The sequence below is a fragment of the Hippoglossus hippoglossus genome, chromosome 6 (assembly GCF_009819705.1).
Source record: "Hippoglossus hippoglossus isolate fHipHip1 chromosome 6, fHipHip1.pri, whole genome shotgun sequence".
Lineage (NCBI taxonomy): Eukaryota > Metazoa > Chordata > Actinopteri > Pleuronectiformes > Pleuronectidae > Hippoglossus > Hippoglossus hippoglossus.
The window spans coordinates 20,774,197-20,789,195 of record NC_047156.1 but is presented as its reverse complement, the minus strand read 5'-3'; the positions used below and the strand labels follow the sequence as shown (position 1 = coordinate 20,789,195).

Sequence of the window (14,999 nt, the reverse complement as noted above, 5' to 3'; positions counted from 1 at the left end):
TCTGCACAACCCTATGCTAGGGTTTATCAGTGAATACTGGGACCTCAAAGTTAGTGAAACCACTTATGTTATGGTGGGGTTTTACTGTTATTTTTACTGTATGGTCATTAATAGTCAGGTAAATTTAACTGAGATAGAGATAAATTGCTGTTTAAGTAGGACAAACTGATATGGTTCATTATTTTAAACGATTGTGCTTAGTTTGGTAGGTGGGGCTAATTATTTCAATGTTGTCCCAGTGACTATGGCTTGGGCAACACTGGAAAGTAAATGTGTACATTTATTTCATAACACTTATACTTTGAGGGTCAGAAAGGGGGAGGGGCTAACCCAGTGACTATGTTTTGGGCAACACTGGGAAGTGATTTAGCTCACGTGCTATATTATTGTACTAGCGACGGAATTAGATGTGGTGATACCAGGCAAGCTAAAAAGATGATTCATCCGATATGTCATTCACAAAATTATCAGTCTCCATAGAGACCATCAAAAATTGCCATTGCCGACTATATTTCAGGTCGTCAAGGCGGGAATTGGTTAAAGTTTTCAACTAGCAATAATCACGCCTCGGATTGACCTCATAGGCTACGATACTGCCACTGCAAAGGGATGAAGAGTCTGATTTACGGAGGGAAGGTCACAAACATCTGCACAACCCTATGCTAGGGTTTATCAGTGAATACTGGGACCTCAAAGTTAGTGAAACCACTTATGTTATGGTGGGGTTTTACTGTTATTTTTACTGTATGGTCATTAATAGTCAGGTAAATTTAACTGAGATAGAGATAAATTGCTGTTTAAGTAGGACAAACTGATATGGTTCATTATTTTAAACGATTGTGCTTAGTTTGGTAGGTGGGGCTAATTATTTCAATGTTGTCCCAGTGACTATGGCTTGGGCAACACTGGAAAGTAAATGTGTACATTTATTTCATAACACTTATACTTTGAGTGTCAGAAAGGGGGAGGGGCTAACCCAGTGACTATGTTTTGGGCAACACTGGGAAGTGATTTAGCTCACGTGCTATATTATTGTACTAGAGACGGAATCAGATGTGATGATACCAGGCAAGCTAAAAAGATGATTCATCCGATATGTCATTCACAAAATTATCAGTCTCCATAGAGACCATCAAAAATTGCCATTGCCGACTATATTTCAGGTCGTCAAGGCGGGAATTGGTTAAAGTTTTCAACTAGCAATAATCACGCCTCGGATTGACCTCATAGGCTACGATACTGCCACTGCGAAGGGATGAAGAGTCTGATTTACGGAGGGAAGGTCACAAACATCTGCACAACCCTATGCTAGGGTTTATCAGTGAATACTGGGACCTCAAAGTTAGTGAAACCACTTATGTTATGGTGGGGTTTTACTGTTATTTTTACTGTATGGTCATTAATAGTCAGGTAAATTTAACTGAGATGGAGATAAATTGCTGTTTAAGTAGGACAAACTGATATGGTTCATTATTTTAAACGATTGTGCTTAGTTTGGTAGGTGGGGCTAATTATTTCAATGTTGTCCCAGTGACTATGGCTTGGGCAACACTGGAAAGTAAATGTGTACATTTATTTCATAACACTTATACTTTGAGGGTCAGAAAGGGGGAGGGGCTAACCCAGTGACTATGTTTTGGGCAACACTGGGAAGTGATTTAGCTCACGTGCTATATTATTGTACTAGCGACGGAATTAGATGTGGTGATACCAGGCAAGCTAAAAAGATGATTCATCCGATATGTCATTCACAAAATTATCAGTCTCCATAGAGACCATCAAAAATTGCCATTGCCGACTATATTTCAGGTCGTCAAGGCGGGAATTGGTTAAAGTTTTCAACTAGCAATAATCACGCCTCGGATTGACCTCATAGGCTACGATACTGCCACTGCGAAGGGATGAAGAGTCTGATTTACGGAGGGAAGGTCACAAACATCTGCACAACCCTATGCTAGGGTTTATCAGTGAATACTGGGACCTCAAAGTTAGTGAAACCACTTATGTTATGGTGGGGTTTTACTGTTATTTTTACTGTATGGTCATTAATAGTCAGGTAAATTTAACTGAGATAGAGATAAATTGCTGTTTAAGTAGGACAAACTGATATGGTTCATTATTTTAAACGATTGTGCTTAGTTTGGTAGGTGGGGCTAATTATTTCAATGTTGTCCCAGTGACTATGGCTTGGGCAACACTGGAAAGTAAATGTGTACATTTATTTCATAACACTTATACTTTGAGTGTCAGAAAGGGGGAGGGGCTAACCCAGTGACTATGTTTTGGGCAACACTGGGAAGTGATTTAGCTCACGTGCTATATTATTGTACTAGCGACGGAATTAGATGTGGTGATACCAGGCAAGCTAAAAAGATGATTCATCCGATATGTCATTCACAAAATTATCAGTCTCCATAGAGACCATCAAAAATTGCCATTGCCGACTATATTTCAGGTCGTCAAGGCGGGAATTGGTTAAAGTTTTCAACTAGCAATAATCACGCCTCGGATTGACCTCATAGGCTACGATACTGCCACTGCAAAGGGATGAAGAGTCTGATTTACGGAGGGAAGGTCACAAACATCTGCACAACCCTATGCTAGGGTTTATCAGTGAATACTGGGACCTCAAAGTTAGTGAAACCACTTATGTTATGGTGGGGTTTTACTGTTATTTTTACTGTATGGTCATTAATAGTCAGGTAAATTTAACTGAGATAGAGATAAATTGCTGTTTAAGTAGGACAAACTGATATGGTTCATTATTTTAAACGATTGTGCTTAGTTTGGTAGGTGGGGCTAATTATTTCAATGTTGTCCCAGTGACTATGGCTTGGGCAACACTGGAAAGTAAATGTGTACATTTATTTCATAACACTTATACTTTGAGTGTCAGAAAGGGGGAGGGGCTAACCCAGTGACTATGTTTTGGGCAACACTGGGAAGTGATTTAGCTCACGTGCTATATTATTGTACTAGAGACGGAATCAGATGTGATGATACCAGGCAAGCTAAAAAGATGATTCATCCGATATGTCATTCACAAAATTATCAGTCTCCATAGAGACCATCAAAAATTGCCATTGCCGACTATATTTCAGGTCGTCAAGGCGGGAATTGGTTAAAGTTTTCAACTAGCAATAATCACGCCTCGGATTGACCTCATAGGCTACGATACTGCCACTGCGAAGGGATGAAGAGTCTGATTTACGGAGGGAAGGTCACAAACATCTGCACAACCCTATGCTAGGGTTTATCAGTGAATACTGGGACCTCAAAGTTAGTGAAACCACTTATGTTATGGTGGGGTTTTACTGTTATTTTTACTGTATGGTCATTAATAGTCAGGTAAATTTAACTGAGATGGAGATAAATTGCTGTTTAAGTAGGACAAACTGATATGGTTCATTATTTTAAACGATTGTGCTTAGTTTGGTAGGTGGGGCTAATTATTTCAATGTTGTCCCAGTGACTATGGCTTGGGCAACACTGGAAAGTAAATGTGTACATTTATTTCATAACACTTATACTTTGAGGGTCAGAAAGGGGGAGGGGCTAACCCAGTGACTATGTTTTGGGCAACACTGGGAAGTGATTTAGCTCACGTGCTATATTATTGTACTAGCGACGGAATTAGATGTGGTGATACCAGGCAAGCTAAAAAGATGATTCATCCGATATGTCATTCACAAAATTATCAGTCTCCATAGAGACCATCAAAAATTGCCATTGCCGACTATATTTCAGGTCGTCAAGGCGGGAATTGGTTAAAGTTTTCAACTAGCAATAATCACGCCTCGGATTGACCTCATAGGCTACGATACTGCCACTGCGAAGGGATGAAGAGTCTGATTTACGGAGGGAAGGTCACAAACATCTGCACAACCCTATGCTAGGGTTTATCAGTGAATACTGGGACCTCAAAGTTAGTGAAACCACTTATGTTATGGTGGGGTTTTACTGTTATTTTTACTGTATGGTCATTAATAGTCAGGTAAATTTAACTGAGATAGAGATAAATTGCTGTTTAAGTAGGACAAACTGATATGGTTCATTATTTTAAACGATTGTGCTTAGTTTGGTAGGTGGGGCTAATTATTTCAATGTTGTCCCAGTGACTATGGCTTGGGCAACACTGGAAAGTAAATGTGTACATTTATTTCATAACACTTATACTTTGAGTGTCAGAAAGGGGGAGGGGCTAACCCAGTGACTATGTTTTGGGCAACACTGGGAAGTGATTTAGCTCACGTGCTATATTATTGTACTAGAGACGGAATCAGATGTGATGATACCAGGCAAGCTAAAAAGATGATTCATCCGATATGTCATTCACAAAATTATCAGTCTCCATAGAGACCATCAAAAATTGCCATTGCCGACTATATTTCAGGTCGTCAAGGCGGGAATTGGTTAAAGTTTTCAACTAGCAATAATCACGCCTCGGATTGACCTCATAGGCTACGATACTGCCACTGCGAAGGGATGAAGAGTCTGATTTACGGAGGGAAGGTCACAAACATCTGCACAACCCTATGCTAGGGTTTATCAGTGAATACTGGGACCTCAAAGTTAGTGAAACCACTTATGTTATGGTGGGGTTTTACTGTTATTTTTACTGTATGGTCATTAATAGTCAGGTAAATTTAACTGAGATAGAGATAAATTGCTGTTTAAGTAGGACAAACTGATATGGTTCATTATTTTAAACGATTGTGCTTAGTTTGGTAGGTGGGGCTAATTATTTCAATGTTGTCCCAGTGACTATGGCTTGGGCAACACTGGAAAGTAAATGTGTACATTTATTTCATAACACTTATACTTTGAGGGTCAGAAAGGGGGAGGGGCTAACCCAGTGACTATGTTTTGGGCAACACTGGGAAGTGATTTAGCTCACGTGCTATATTATTGTACTAGCGACGGAATTAGATGTGGTGATACCAGGCAAGCTAAAAAGATGATTCATCCGATATGTCATTCACAAAATTATCAGTCTCCATAGAGACCATCAAAAATTGCCATTGCCGACTATATTTCAGGTCGTCAAGGCGGGAATTGGTTAAAGTTTTCAACTAGCAATAATCACGCCTCGGATTGACCTCATAGGCTACGATACTGCCACTGCGAAGGGATGAAGAGTCTGATTTACGGAGGGAAGGTCACAAACATCTGCACAACCCTATGCTAGGGTTTATCAGTGAATACTGGGACCTCAAAGTTAGTGAAACCACTTATGTTATGGTGGGGTTTTACTGTTATTTTTACTGTATGGTCATTAATAGTCAGGTAAATTTAACTGAGATAGAGATAAATTGCTGTTTAAGTAGGACAAACTGATATGGTTCATTATTTTAAACGATTGTGCTTAGTTTGGTAGGTGGGGCTAATTATTTCAATGTTGTCCCAGTGACTATGGCTTGTGCAACACTGGAAAGTAAATGTGTACATTTATTTCATAACACTTATACTTTGAGTGTCAGAAAGGGGGAGGGGCTAACCCAGTGACTATGTTTTGGGCAACACTGGGAAGTGATTTAGCTCACGTGCTATATTATTGTACTAGAGACGGAATCAGATGTGATGATACCAGGCAAGCTAAAAAGATGATTCATCCGATATGTCATTCACAAAATTATCAGTCTCCATAGAGACCATCAAAAATTGCCATTGCCGACTATATTTCAGGTCGTCAAGGCGGGAATTGGTTAAAGTTTTCAACTAGCAATAATCACGCCTCGGATTGACCTCATAGGCTACGATACTGCCACTGCGAAGGGATGAAGAGTCTGATTTACGGAGGGAAGGTCACAAACATCTGCACAACACTATGCTAGGGTTTATCAGTGAATACTGGGACCTCAAAGTTAGTGAAACCACTTATGTTATGGTGGGGTTTTACTGTTATTTTTACTGTATGGTCATTAATAGTCAGGTAAATTTAACTGAGATAGAGATAAATTGCTGTTTAAGTAGGACAAACTGATATGGTTCATTATTTTAAACGATTGTGCTTAGTTTGGTAGGTGGGGCTAATTATTTCAATGTTGTCCCAGTGACTATGGCTTGGGCAACACTGGAAAGTAAATGTGTACATTTATTTCATAACACTTATCCTTTGAGGGTCAGAAAGGGGGAGGGGCTAACCCAGTGACTATGTTTTGGGCAACACTGGGAAGTGATTTAGCTCACGTGCTATATTATTGTACTAGCGACGGAATCAGATGTGGTGATACCAGGCAAGCTAAAAAGATGATTCATCCGATATGTCATTCACAAAATTATCAGTCTCCATAGAGACCATCAAAATTTGCCATTGCCGACTATATTTCAGGTCGTCAAGGCGGGAATTGGTTAAAGTTTTCAACTAGCAATAATCACGCCTCGGATTGACCTCATAGGCTACGATACTGCCACTGCGAAGGGATGAAGAGTCTGATTTACGGAGGGAAGGTCACAAACATCTGCACAACCCTATGCTAGGGTTTATCAGTGAATACTGGGACCTCAAAGTTAGTGAAACCACTTATGTTATGGTGGGGTTTTACTGTTATTTTTACTGTATGGTCATTAATAGTCAGGTAAATTTAACTGAGATAGAGATAAATTGCTGTTTAAGTAGGACAAACTGATATGGTTCATTATTTTAAACGATTGTGCTTAGTTTGGTAGGTGGGGCTAATTATTTCAATGTTGTCCCAGTGACTATGGCTTGGGCAACACTGGAAAGTAAATGTGTACATTTATTTCATAACACTTATACTTTGAGTGTCAGAAAGGGGGAGGGGCTAACCCAGTGACTATGTTTTGGGCAACACTGGGAAGTGATTTAGCTCACGTGCTATATTATTGTACTAGAGACGGAATCAGATGTGATGATACCAGGCAAGCTAAAAAGATGATTCATCCGATATGTCATTCACAAAATTATCAGTCTCCATAGAGACCATCAAAAATTGCCATTGCCGACTATATTTCAGGTCGTCAAGGCGGGAATTGGTTAAAGTTTTCAACTAGCAATAATCACGCCTCGGATTGACCTCATAGGCTACGATACTGCCACTGCGAAGGGATGAAGAGTCTGATTTACGGAGGGAAGGTCACAAACATCTGCACAACCCTATGCTAGGGTTTATCAGTGAATACTGGGACCTCAAAGTTAGTGAAACCACTTATGTTATGGTGGGGTTTTACTGTTATTTTTACTGTATGGTCATTAATAGTCAGGTAAATTTAACTGAGATAGAGATAAATTGCTGTTTAAGTAGGACAAACTGATATGGTTCATTATTTTAAACGATTGTGCTTAGTTTGGTAGGTGGGGCTAATTATTTCAATGTTGTCCCAGTGACTATGGCTTGGGCAACACTGGAAAGTAAATGTGTACATTTATTTCATAACACTTATACTTTGAGGGTCAGAAAGGGGGAGGGGCTAACCCAGTGACTATGTTTTGGGCAACACTGGGAAGTGATTTAGCTCACGTGCTATATTATTGTACTAGCGACGGAATTAGATGTGGTGATACCAGGCAAGCTAAAAAGATGATTCATCCGATATGTCATTCACAAAATTATCAGTCTCCATAGAGACCATCAAAAATTGCCATTGCCGACTATATTTCAGGTCGTCAAGGCGGGAATTGGTTAAAGTTTTCAACTAGCAATAATCACGCCTCGGATTGACCTCATAGGCTACGATACTGCCACTGCGAAGGGATGAAGAGTCTGATTTACGGAGGGAAGGTCACAAACATCTGCACAACCCTATGCTAGGGTTTATCAGTGAATACTGGGACCTCAAAGTTAGTGAAACCACTTATGTTATGGTGGGGTTTTACTGTTATTTTTACTGTATGGTCATTAATAGTCAGGTAAATTTAACTGAGATAGAGATAAATTGCTGTTTAAGTAGGACAAACTGATATGGTTCATTATTTTAAACGATTGTGCTTAGTTTGGTAGGTGGGGCTAATTATTTCAATGTTGTCCCAGTGACTATGGCTTGGGCAACACTGGAAAGTAAATGTGTACATTTATTTCATAACACTTATACTTTGAGGGTCAGAAAGGGGGAGGGGCTAACCCAGTGACTATGTTTTGGGCAACACTGGGAAGTGATTTAGCTCACGTGCTATATTATTGTACTAGCGACGGAATTAGATGTGGTGATACCAGGCAAGCTAAAAAGATGATTCATCCGATATGTCATTCACAAAATTATCAGTCTCCATAGAGACCATCAAAAATTGCCATTGCCGACTATATTTCAGGTCGTCAAGGCGGGAATTGGTTAAAGTTTTCAACTAGCAATAATCACGCCTCGGATTGACCTCATAGGCTACGATACTGCCACTGCGAAGGGATGAAGAGTCTGATTTACGGAGGGAAGGTCACAAACATCTGCACAACCCTATGCTAGGGTTTATCAGTGAATACTGGGACCTCAAAGTTAGTGAAACCACTTATGTTATGGTGGGGTTTTACTGTTATTTTTACTGTATGGTCATTAATAGTCAGGTAAATTTAACTGAGATAGAGATAAATTGCTGTTTAAGTAGGACAAACTGATATGGTTCATTATTTTAAACGATTGTGCTTAGTTTGGTAGGTGGGGCTAATTATTTCAATGTTGTCCCAGTGACTATGGCTTGGGCAACACTGGAAAGTAAATGTGTACATTTATTTCATAACACTTATACTTTGAGGGTCAGAAAGGGGGAGGGGCTAACCCAGTGACTATGTTTTGGGCAACACTGGGAAGTGATTTAGCTCACGTGCTATATTATTGTACTAGCGACGGAATCAGATGTGGTGATACCAGGCAAGCTAAAAAGATGATTCATCCGATATGTCATTCACAAAATTATCAGTCTCCATAGAGACCATCAAAAATTGCCATTGCCGACTATATTTCAGGTCGTCAAGGCGGGAATTGGTTAAAGTTTTCAACTAGCAATAATCACGCCTCGGATTGACCTCATAGGCTACGATACTGCCACTGCGAAGGGATGAAGAGTCTGATTTACGGAGGGAAGGTCACAAACATCTGCACAACCCTATGCTAGGGTTTATCAGTGAATACTGGGACCTCAAAGTTAGTGAAACCACTTATGTTATGGTGGGGTTTTACTGTTATTTTTACTGTATGGTCATTAATAGTCAGGTAAATTTAACTGAGATAGAGATAAATTGCTGTTTAAGTAGGACAAACTGATATGGTTCATTATTTTAAACGATTGTGCTTAGTTTGGTAGGTGGGGCTAATTATTTCAATGTTGTCCCAGTGACTATGGCTTGGGCAACACTGGAAAGTAAATGTGTACATTTATTTCATAACACTTATACTTTGAGTGTCAGAAAGGGGGAGGGGCTAACCCAGTGACTATGTTTTGGGCAACACTGGGAAGTGATTTAGCTCACGTGCTATATTATTGTACTAGAGACGGAATCAGATGTGATGATACCAGGCAAGCTAAAAAGATGATTCATCCGATATGTCATTCACAAAATTATCAGTCTCCATAGAGACCATCAAAAATTGCCATTGCCGACTATATTTCAGGTCGTCAAGGCGGGAATTGGTTAAAGTTTTCAACTAGCAATAATCACGCCTCGGATTGACCTCATAGGCTACGATACTGCCACTGCGAAGGGATGAAGAGTCTGATTTACGGAGGGAAGGTCACAAACATCTGCACAACACTATGCTAGGGTTTATCAGTGAATACTGGGACCTCAAAGTTAGTGAAACCACTTATGTTATGGTGGGGTTTTACTGTTATTTTTACTGTATGGTCATTAATAGTCAGGTAAATTTAACTGAGATAGAGATAAATTGCTGTTTAAGTAGGACAAACTGATATGGTTCATTATTTTAAACGATTGTGCTTAGTTTGGTAGGTGGGGCTAATTATTTCAATGTTGTCCCAGTGACTATGGCTTGGGCAACACTGGAAAGTAAATGTGTACATTTATTTCATAACACTTATCCTTTGAGGGTCAGAAAGGGGGAGGGGCTAACCCAGTGACTATGTTTTGGGCAACACTGGGAAGTGATTTAGCTCACGTGCTATATTATTGTACTAGCGACGGAATCAGATGTGGTGATACCAGGCAAGCTAAAAAGATGATTCATCCGATATGTCATTCACAAAATTATCAGTCTCCATAGAGACCATCAAAATTTGCCATTGCCGACTATATTTCAGGTCGTCAAGGCGGGAATTGGTTAAAGTTTTCAACTAGCAATAATCACGCCTCGGATTGACCTCATAGGCTACGATACTGCCACTGCGAAGGGATGAAGAGTCTGATTTACGGAGGGAAGGTCACAAACATCTGCACAACCCTATGCTAGGGTTTATCAGTGAATACTGGGACCTCAAAGTTAGTGAAACCACTTATGTTATGGTGGGGTTTTACTGTTATTTTTACTGTATGGTCATTAATAGTCAGGTAAATTTAACTGAGATAGAGATAAATTGCTGTTTAAGTAGGACAAACTGATATGGTTCATTATTTTAAACGATTGTGCTTAGTTTGGTAGGTGGGGCTAATTATTTCAATGTTGTCCCAGTGACTATGGCTTGGGCAACACTGGAAAGTAAATGTGTACATTTATTTCATAACACTTATACTTTGAGTGTCAGAAAGGGGGAGGGGCTAACCCAGTGACTATGTTTTGGGCAACACTGGGAAGTGATTTAGCTCACGTGCTATATTATTGTACTAGAGACGGAATCAGATGTGATGATACCAGGCAAGCTAAAAAGATGATTCATCCGATATGTCATTCACAAAATTATCAGTCTCCATAGAGACCATCAAAAATTGCCATTGCCGACTATATTTCAGGTCGTCAAGGCGGGAATTGGTTAAAGTTTTCAACTAGCAATAATCACGCCTCGGATTGACCTCATAGGCTACGATACTGCCACTGCGAAGGGATGAAGAGTCTGATTTACGGAGGGAAGGTCACAAACATCTGCACAACCCTATGCTAGGGTTTATCAGTGAATACTGGGACCTCAAAGTTAGTGAAACCACTTATGTTATGGTGGGGTTTTACTGTTATTTTTACTGTATGGTCATTAATAGTCAGGTAAATTTAACTGAGATAGAGATAAATTGCTGTTTAAGTAGGACAAACTGATATGGTTCATTATTTTAAACGATTGTGCTTAGTTTGGTAGGTGGGGCTAATTATTTCAATGTTGTCCCAGTGACTATGGCTTGGGCAACACTGGAAAGTAAATGTGTACATTTATTTCATAACACTTATACTTTGAGGGTCAGAAAGGGGGAGGGGCTAACCCAGTGACTATGTTTTGGGCAACACTGGGAAGTGATTTAGCTCACGTGCTATATTATTGTACTAGCGACGGAATTAGATGTGGTGATACCAGGCAAGCTAAAAAGATGATTCATCCGATATGTCATTCACAAAATTATCAGTCTCCATAGAGACCATCAAAAATTGCCATTGCCGACTATATTTCAGGTCGTCAAGGCGGGAATTGGTTAAAGTTTTCAACTAGCAATAATCACGCCTCGGATTGACCTCATAGGCTACGATACTGCCACTGCGAAGGGATGAAGAGTCTGATTTACGGAGGGAAGGTCACAAACATCTGCACAACCCTATGCTAGGGTTTATCAGTGAATACTGGGACCTCAAAGTTAGTGAAACCACTTATGTTATGGTGGGGTTTTACTGTTATTTTTACTGTATGGTCATTAATAGTCAGGTAAATTTAACTGAGATAGAGATAAATTGCTGTTTAAGTAGGACAAACTGATATGGTTCATTATTTTAAACGATTGTGCTTAGTTTGGTAGGTGGGGCTAATTATTTCAATGTTGTCCCAGTGACTATGGCTTGGGCAACACTGGAAAGTAAATGTGTACATTTATTTCATAACACTTATACTTTGAGGGTCAGAAAGGGGGAGGGGCTAACCCAGTGACTATGTTTTGGGCAACACTGGGAAGTGATTTAGCTCACGTGCTATATTATTGTACTAGCGACGGAATTCAGATGTGGTGATACCAGGCAAGCTAAAAAGATGATTCATCCGATATGTCATTCACAAAATTATCAGTCTCCATAGAGACCATCAAAAATTGCCATTGCCGACTATATTTCAGGTCGTCAAGGCGGGAATTGGTTAAAGTTTTCAACTAGCAATAATCACGCCTCGGATTGACCTCATAGGCTACGATACTGCCACTGCGAAGGGATGAAGAGTCTGATTTACGGAGGGAAGGTCACAAACATCTGCACAACCCTATGCTAGGGTTTATCAGTGAATACTGGGACCTCAAAGTTAGTGAAACCACTTATGTTATGGTGGGGTTTTACTGTTATTTTTACTGTATGGTCATTAATAGTCAGGTAAATTTAACTGAGATAGAGATAAATTGCTGTTTAAGTAGGACAAACTGATATGGTTCATTATTTTAAACGATTGTGCTTAGTTTGGTAGGTGGGGCTAATTATTTCAATGTTGTCCCAGTGACTATGGCTTGGGCAACACTGGAAAGTAAATGTGTACATTTATTTCATAACACTTATACTTTGAGGGTCAGAAAGGGGGAGGGGCTAACCCAGTGACTATGTTTTGGGCAACACTGGGAAGTGATTTAGCTCACGTGCTATATTATTGTACTAGCGACGGAATCAGATGTGGTGATACCAGGCAAGCTAAAAAGATGATTCATCCGATATGTCATTCACAAAATTATCAGTCTCCATAGAGACCATCAAAAATTGCCATTGCCGACTATATTTCAGGTCGTCAAGGCGGGAATTGGTTAAAGTTTTCAACTAGCAATAATCACGCCTCGGATTGACCTCATAGGCTACGATACTGCCACTGCGAAGGGATGAAGAGTCTGATTTACGGAGGGAAGGTCACAAACATCTGCACAACCCTATGCTAGGGTTTATCAGTGAATACTGGGACCTCAAAGTTAGTGAAACCACTTATGTTATGGTGGGGTTTTACTGTTATTTTTACTGTATGGTCATTAATAGTCAGGTAAATTTAACTGAGATAGAGATAAATTGCTGTTTAAGTAGGACAAACTGATATGGTTCATTATTTTAAACGATTGTGCTTAGTTTGGTAGGTGGGGCTAATTATTTCAATGTTGTCCCAGTGACTATGGCTTGGGCAACACTGGAAAGTAAATGTGTACATTTATTTCATAACACTTATACTTTGAGTGTCAGAAAGGGGGAGGGGCTAACCCAGTGACTATGTTTTGGGCAACACTGGGAAGTGATTTAGCTCACGTGCTATATTATTGTACTAGAGACGGAATCAGATGTGATGATACCAGGCAAGCTAAAAAGATGATTCATCCGATATGTCATTCACAAAATTATCAGTCTCCATAGAGACCATCAAAAATTGCCATTGCCGACTATATTTCAGGTCGTCAAGGCGGGAATTGGTTAAAGTTTTCAACTAGCAATAATCACGCCTCGGATTGACCTCATAGGCTACGATACTGCCACTGCGAAGGGATGAAGAGTCTGATTTACGGAGGGAAGGTCACAAACATCTGCACAACCCTATGCTAGGGTTTATCAGTGAATACTGGGACCTCAAAGTTAGTGAAACCACTTATGTTATGGTGGGGTTTTACTGTTATTTTTACTGTATGGTCATTAATAGTCAGGTAAATTTAACTGAGATAGAGATAAATTGCTGTTTAAGTAGGACAAACTGATATGGTTCATTATTTTAAACGATTGTGCTTAGTTTGGTAGGTGGGGCTAATTATTTCAATGTTGTCCCAGTGACTATGGCTTGGGCAACACTGGAAAGTAAATGTGTACATTTATTTCATAACACTTATACTTTGAGGGTCAGAAAGGGGGAGGGGCTAACCCAGTGACTATGTTTTGGGCAACACTGGGAAGTGATTTAGCTCACGTGCTATATTATTGTACTAGCGACGGAATCAGATGTGGTGATACCAGGCAAGCTAAAAAGATGATTCATCCGATATGTCATTCACAAAATTATCAGTCTCCATAGAGACCATCAAAATTTGCCATTGCCGACTATATTTCAGGTCGTCAAGGCGGGAATTGGTTAAAGTTTTCAACTAGCAATAATCACGCCTCGGATTGACCTCATAGGCTACGATACTGCCACTGCGAAGGGATGAAGAGTCTGATTTACGGAGGGAAGGTCACAAACATCTGCACAACCCTATGCTAGGGTTTATCAGTGAATACTGGGACCTCAAAGTTAGTGAAACCACTTATGTTATGGTGGGGTTTTACTGTTATTTTTACTGTATGGTCATTAATAGTCAGGTAAATTTAACTGAGATAGAGATAAATTGCTGTTTAAGTAGGACAAACTGATATGGTTCATTATTTTAAACGATTGTGCTTAGTTTGGTAGGTGGGGCTAATTATTTCAATGTTGTCCCAGTGACTATGGCTTGGGCAACACTGGAAAGTAAATGTGTACATTTATTTCATAACACTTATACTTTGAGTGTCAGAAAGGGGGAGGGGCTAACCCAGTGACTATGTTTTGGGCAACACTGGGAAGTGATTTAGCTCACGTGCTATATTATTGTACTAGAGACGGAATCAGATGTGATGATACCAGGCAAGCTAAAAAGATGATTCATCCGATATGTCATTCACAAAATTATCAGTCTCCATAGAGACCATCAAAAATTGCCATTGCCGACTATATTTCAGGTCGTCAAGGCGGGAATTGGTTAAAGTTTTCAACTAGCAATAATCACGCCTCGGATTGACCTCATAGGCTACGATACTGCCACTGCGAAGGGATGAAGAGTCTGATTTACGGAGGGAAGGTCACAAACATCTGCACAACCCTATGCTAGGGTTTATCAGTGAATACTGGGACCTCAAAGTTAGTGAAACCACTTATGTTATGGTGGGGTTTTACTGTTATTTTTACTGTATGGTCATTAATAGTCAGGTAAATTTAACTGAGATAGAGA

At 39.8% G+C, this 14,999-nt stretch overlaps 23 non-coding genes across 23 annotated transcripts; all 23 read right to left on the bottom strand.

Moving 5' to 3' along the window:
- Window positions 1–471: 471 nt before the first annotated feature.
- LOC117763931 lies at window positions 472–611 on the bottom strand. The gene has a single exon (XR_004614284.1). It is a non-coding gene; the product is annotated as a U4 spliceosomal RNA (small nuclear RNA).
- Window positions 612–1,117: 506 nt separating this feature from the next.
- On the bottom strand, window positions 1,118–1,257 carry LOC117763969. The gene has a single exon (XR_004614319.1). It is a non-coding gene; the product is annotated as a U4 spliceosomal RNA (small nuclear RNA).
- A 506-nt stretch (window positions 1,258–1,763) lies between these two features.
- On the bottom strand, window positions 1,764–1,903 carry LOC117763968. Its single transcript, XR_004614318.1, has one exon. It is a non-coding gene; the product is annotated as a U4 spliceosomal RNA (small nuclear RNA).
- Window positions 1,904–2,409: 506 nt separating this feature from the next.
- LOC117763930 lies at window positions 2,410–2,549 on the bottom strand. The gene has a single exon (XR_004614283.1). It is a non-coding gene; the product is annotated as a U4 spliceosomal RNA (small nuclear RNA).
- Window positions 2,550–3,055: 506 nt separating this feature from the next.
- On the bottom strand, window positions 3,056–3,195 carry LOC117763967. Its single transcript, XR_004614317.1, has one exon. It is a non-coding gene; the product is annotated as a U4 spliceosomal RNA (small nuclear RNA).
- Window positions 3,196–3,701: 506 nt separating this feature from the next.
- LOC117763965 lies at window positions 3,702–3,841 on the bottom strand. The gene has a single exon (XR_004614316.1). It is a non-coding gene; the product is annotated as a U4 spliceosomal RNA (small nuclear RNA).
- Window positions 3,842–4,347: 506 nt separating this feature from the next.
- On the bottom strand, window positions 4,348–4,487 carry LOC117763964. Its single transcript, XR_004614315.1, has one exon. It is a non-coding gene; the product is annotated as a U4 spliceosomal RNA (small nuclear RNA).
- A 506-nt stretch (window positions 4,488–4,993) lies between these two features.
- LOC117763963 lies at window positions 4,994–5,133 on the bottom strand. Its single transcript, XR_004614314.1, has one exon. It is a non-coding gene; the product is annotated as a U4 spliceosomal RNA (small nuclear RNA).
- A 506-nt stretch (window positions 5,134–5,639) lies between these two features.
- Window positions 5,640–5,779, bottom strand: LOC117763962. Its single transcript, XR_004614313.1, has one exon. It is a non-coding gene; the product is annotated as a U4 spliceosomal RNA (small nuclear RNA).
- A 506-nt stretch (window positions 5,780–6,285) lies between these two features.
- LOC117763886 lies at window positions 6,286–6,425 on the bottom strand. The gene has a single exon (XR_004614242.1). It is a non-coding gene; the product is annotated as a U4 spliceosomal RNA (small nuclear RNA).
- A 506-nt stretch (window positions 6,426–6,931) lies between these two features.
- Window positions 6,932–7,071, bottom strand: LOC117763961. Its single transcript, XR_004614312.1, has one exon. It is a non-coding gene; the product is annotated as a U4 spliceosomal RNA (small nuclear RNA).
- Window positions 7,072–7,577: 506 nt separating this feature from the next.
- Window positions 7,578–7,717, bottom strand: LOC117763960. The gene has a single exon (XR_004614311.1). It is a non-coding gene; the product is annotated as a U4 spliceosomal RNA (small nuclear RNA).
- A 506-nt stretch (window positions 7,718–8,223) lies between these two features.
- LOC117763958 lies at window positions 8,224–8,363 on the bottom strand. Its single transcript, XR_004614309.1, has one exon. It is a non-coding gene; the product is annotated as a U4 spliceosomal RNA (small nuclear RNA).
- Window positions 8,364–8,869: 506 nt separating this feature from the next.
- LOC117763957 lies at window positions 8,870–9,009 on the bottom strand. The gene has a single exon (XR_004614308.1). It is a non-coding gene; the product is annotated as a U4 spliceosomal RNA (small nuclear RNA).
- A 506-nt stretch (window positions 9,010–9,515) lies between these two features.
- Window positions 9,516–9,655, bottom strand: LOC117763956. Its single transcript, XR_004614307.1, has one exon. It is a non-coding gene; the product is annotated as a U4 spliceosomal RNA (small nuclear RNA).
- Window positions 9,656–10,161: 506 nt separating this feature from the next.
- On the bottom strand, window positions 10,162–10,301 carry LOC117763885. The gene has a single exon (XR_004614241.1). It is a non-coding gene; the product is annotated as a U4 spliceosomal RNA (small nuclear RNA).
- Window positions 10,302–10,807: 506 nt separating this feature from the next.
- LOC117763955 lies at window positions 10,808–10,947 on the bottom strand. The gene has a single exon (XR_004614306.1). It is a non-coding gene; the product is annotated as a U4 spliceosomal RNA (small nuclear RNA).
- A 506-nt stretch (window positions 10,948–11,453) lies between these two features.
- LOC117763954 lies at window positions 11,454–11,593 on the bottom strand. Its single transcript, XR_004614305.1, has one exon. It is a non-coding gene; the product is annotated as a U4 spliceosomal RNA (small nuclear RNA).
- Window positions 11,594–12,100: 507 nt separating this feature from the next.
- On the bottom strand, window positions 12,101–12,240 carry LOC117763953. The gene has a single exon (XR_004614304.1). It is a non-coding gene; the product is annotated as a U4 spliceosomal RNA (small nuclear RNA).
- Window positions 12,241–12,746: 506 nt separating this feature from the next.
- Window positions 12,747–12,886, bottom strand: LOC117763952. The gene has a single exon (XR_004614303.1). It is a non-coding gene; the product is annotated as a U4 spliceosomal RNA (small nuclear RNA).
- Window positions 12,887–13,392: 506 nt separating this feature from the next.
- On the bottom strand, window positions 13,393–13,532 carry LOC117763951. Its single transcript, XR_004614302.1, has one exon. It is a non-coding gene; the product is annotated as a U4 spliceosomal RNA (small nuclear RNA).
- A 506-nt stretch (window positions 13,533–14,038) lies between these two features.
- Window positions 14,039–14,178, bottom strand: LOC117763883. The gene has a single exon (XR_004614239.1). It is a non-coding gene; the product is annotated as a U4 spliceosomal RNA (small nuclear RNA).
- Window positions 14,179–14,684: 506 nt separating this feature from the next.
- LOC117763949 lies at window positions 14,685–14,824 on the bottom strand. Its single transcript, XR_004614301.1, has one exon. It is a non-coding gene; the product is annotated as a U4 spliceosomal RNA (small nuclear RNA).
- Window positions 14,825–14,999: the final 175 nt, after the last annotated feature.